At 36.9% G+C, this 4,311-nt stretch overlaps 1 non-coding gene across 1 annotated transcript; it reads right to left on the bottom strand.

Moving 5' to 3' along the window:
• Positions 1-497: 497 nt before the first annotated feature.
• LOC121230936 (small nucleolar RNA R71) lies at positions 498-604 on the bottom strand. Its single transcript, XR_005929008.1, has one exon. It is a non-coding gene; the product is annotated as a small nucleolar RNA R71 (small nucleolar RNA).
• Between the last annotated feature and the right edge of the window lie 3,707 nt (positions 605-4,311).

Here is a 4,311-nt window from a genome sequence, read left to right as displayed (position 1 = left end):
GAAATAAGGTAAAGCTTAAGATACACAGAGAACGAGCAAGAAGATGATACTCAACCCCCAACCGAAGAGATGGCTGAAAACCAAGGCAATCAGCTACCTCCTGCAATTGCGGTAATCAAAATCTTGCTCCACGCACTATGTATGATTATGCTAAACCTTCTTTAACAGTAACTGAATCGAGCATAGTTAGACCTGTTGTAGTTGCAAATACTTTTGAATTAAAACCTAACACTATTCAAATGATACAGCAATTTGTTCAGTTTGATGGTTTGCAGGATGAGGATCCCAACGCTCATTTAGCCAACTTCCTAGAACTATGCGATACATTTAAAATTAATGGTGTTTCTGATGATGCCATTCGTCTTTGGTTATTCCCTTTTTCATTAAGGAACAAAACTAAACAGTGGTTGAACTCGTTACCACGAGGATCAATTACTACTTGGGGACAAATGACGGAAAAATTTTTACTAAAATATTTTTTGCGGGGTAAAACGGCTAAATTACGTAATGATATCTCTTCTTTTGTGCAGATGGATTTAGAAACACTCTACGATGCATGGGAGAGATACAAGGACCTTTTGAGAAGGTTCCCTCACCATGGGTTACCACTTTGGCTCCAAGTACAAACATTCCACAATGGTCTGATTCCTTCGACTCGATAAATGGTTGATGCAGCTACTGGCGGAACCATCAATAATAAAACACCTGAAGATGCCTATGTGTTTATTGAGGAGATGTCACTGAATAACTATCAGTGACAAGTCATGAGGACAAAGCCAATGAAAACAGTCGGCATTTATAACGTCGATTCGGTCACCATGCTCTCTAATCAGGTAGAACTCTTAAATAAAAAGATCGATGGTTTTCTTAGTTCTTCGCAAGTTCACCCAATAATGCAGTGCGAAGCAAGTGGAGGTGGAACAAGCCATTCAGAATACCAACTAATAAACCGTAAATTATACATATTTTTACCCCATGTTTAAAGCATTTTATAGATAATTTCTCATTAGAATTGGTGAATTCGATACTCCTAATGCTTTAATTTCATGTTTTGTACTCAGGAGAGCACCAAGAGTCAAAAGGAGCCAAAAACAAGCCAAAAAAGGGAAAAAACGGACCACATCGAGAAGATGACACGGCCTAAGCCTTGCCACACGGGCATCTCACACGCCCTGTAACGCCCCGTACTTGAGACTGTCGTCGGAGTCGAACACGAGGTGTTAACAGACTTAATTCATTACTTAAACAGCTCAAACAATTTATTTTTAAAATTTTCAGTCAAGCTAGCAATCTGCGTCACAGTCGCTTAAAAATTCATATCTTGAGTTCCAAAACTAAAATTCAATTCTGTAAATTTTCCCTAAAACTAGACTCATATATATATTTAATAATTTTTTTCTAGAATTTTTTGTCTAGCAAATTAGTACAGTTTATTAGTTAACGTATCCCCTGTTTCAGGGTTCAGCTACTCTGACCTCTGTGTATTACGAATCAGATATCTCTCTGTACAGATTTTCAATGACTATGAAGTTTCTTTCTATTAAAACTATACTCAATAAGGAATCTGTACATATAAAGAATGACTTCTAATTATATTTTTACAATTTATGATAAATTTTTAAATTCAGAACAGGGGATCCAGAAATCACTCTGGCCCTATTTCACAAAAATTCAAATATCTCATAAAATATAATTCATATACGTGGTTTGTTCCATCCATATGAAAATAGACTCATAATTATTCAATTCCATATTTTATTCATCATCTAATTGTATCTCTACTATTTTTAATGATTTTTCAAACTCACATCACTGTTGCTGTCTGAATCTATTTTATGTTAAATTTTACCTATTTCATGGTTTCCATGGATTAGCTAGCAATTTAGCATACATTGTAACACCCCGAACCCGAAACCGACACCGGAGTCGAACACGAGGTGTTAACTGACTTTAACCCCTTATAAAATTTATTTTCCAGACACTGCCCAATCTGTGTACTAGTCGTTTTAAAAATCATATCTTGAGTTTCGTAACTCGAAAATCAATTTCGTGATTTTTCCCAGAAACTAGACTCATGTTCCCATCTATGTATTTTTTTCTAGAATTTTTGGTCGGGCCAATTAGTACAGTTTATTAGTCAAATTCTCCCATATTGCAGGGGTCGACTACACTGACCTTTGCCCATTACGACTTGGATATCTCCCTGCACGGGGCTTCAATACTGATGCCGTTTGTTTCTTTGAAAACTAGACTCAGAGAGGAATCTGTACATATATGGTACGACCCCTAATTATCTCTGGTTAATTTATAATGAATTTCCAAAGTCGGAGCAGGGAATCCAGAAACCGTTCTGGCCCTGTCCCACAAAAATCTGATTATCTCTTAATATACTGCCCATATGATCTTTTCATTACTTCCTCATGAAAACAGACTCATCGAGCTTCGATTACATAATTTATTCATCAATTAATTCCACTCCTACTATTTTTAGTGATTTTTCAATCTCATGACACTGCTGCTGCCAGCATCTGTTACGAAAGTAACTAGGTCCATTTCATGCCTACCCTTGATCCAACTCAATCGAACATTCGTGCCATTTTCGCATGGCTTAAAGTTTACATGCCAAAGTTCAAACACAACGTAATAGCTTATACATGCCAAAATGTTCTTCTAAGCCAACTAAGAAGAAAGTACCAAAACTTGCTATCCGGTGTGATGACTTCGATGACGGCCTTACCCCGCAAAAATAGATGAGTCCAAGCAACCTATAATGGGTGACAAGGAAACACCGAGTGAGTTTATAACTCAGTAAGTCATAAGCAATGCACTACCATCCATCAATAACATTATCACAAGAGGAAACAAAATGGAACGAGACAATTTACTCCATCCATACCGAACCATACCATAGTTCCTCCAACCTATCGATTCAGTTTCATATCAATTCATGCATTCACATTCCATATACTCATCAATAGGACATTGAGGCATTTTCATAAATCAATTTATTTTCGTTACAATCAAACGACTAAACGGCCTTTCACCCATCCTACGATAAATTTTATGTACGTGACTTCAAGTATATTTGTCACATAGGTTCAAACTTACCGAGCTCAACACCAAGTATAAGCATAGCACCTATTAGCCATGTACTCAAGACACTTACCCGATCCGCTGTCCGCGATCGACTCAATAGTGTCGCACACATAGTGTCCATAATGATTCACGAATGCATATTGAGTCCGCACACTCAGTGCTATATAATCAACTCGCACACTTAGTGCTACGTAATCAAATCGCACACTTAGTGCTACATAGTCAAACTCGCACACTTAGTGCCGCATGGTCAATTCGCACACTTAGTGCATCATATTCATTTCGCACACTTAGTGCAACATAGTCAAATCGCACACTTAGTGCTGTACAATTCAATCCCGCGCACTTAGCACCAATCTCATGGTCATAAATGGTTATACCCGCACGTTTAGTGCCGAGATCAACAACTCAGTACATCTTACCTCTTTTCTTTTCATTCAACAATTTCATCATCACATACATACATGCATATATATATATGTATATTTATTCATTCCATTCAGCATCAATACATAAACATTATGACCATTTGAAATAATACCAACTACATGCTTAATGACTTATCTCGTGTTGGGTAAGACGGTTCCAACTCGGCTACTCGATGACCTTTTCTTTGCCTTTGCTCGATTCACCTCCTTTAACTCCTTGAGCTTAATCAATAATTTAACTAGTTTAACCACCTTGCCAAATATTTACAATCCAATTTCACATGTATATGTATGTTAGTATATTCGGCTAATAACCTCATGCAACTACCATATCATCAAAATCTAATCACCCATGCACATGCATTAGGTAAGTTACCTTTGCTAATTTTAAACCCAACATCACACAAGCTCTCAAGGGATGGCCGAATGCTTCTTTTGTTACCCAACTAATCATTCGACAATTTCATCCCCTTTGCCACCCTTTTATGCCTAATTATCTAAATCAAGATAAGATCATCAACATGCCTAACCATAGCCGAATGTGCAACATTAATCTATCACCTCTATCTCTTAAATACTATCAAGTTCATTTACTTCTAATTTCTTAAGCTCCACATCTTAATGCCCATTATACATAATCAAATTTAACATCATCTATATATTTACTCATATGGCCGAATATACATACCCCCATATAATATCATTTTCATTCCATTTAACACTTAATTTCCACCACATAATCACTTGGCCGATTTTGCTAGCATACAAGCGTATGACCGAATGTCCT

This window comes from Gossypium hirsutum, chromosome A06, assembly GCF_007990345.1.
Source record: "Gossypium hirsutum isolate 1008001.06 chromosome A06, Gossypium_hirsutum_v2.1, whole genome shotgun sequence".
NCBI lineage: Eukaryota > Viridiplantae > Streptophyta > Magnoliopsida > Malvales > Malvaceae > Gossypium > Gossypium hirsutum.
Note: the sequence above shows the minus strand (reverse complement) of the source record. Positions and strands in the feature narration are given on the sequence as shown.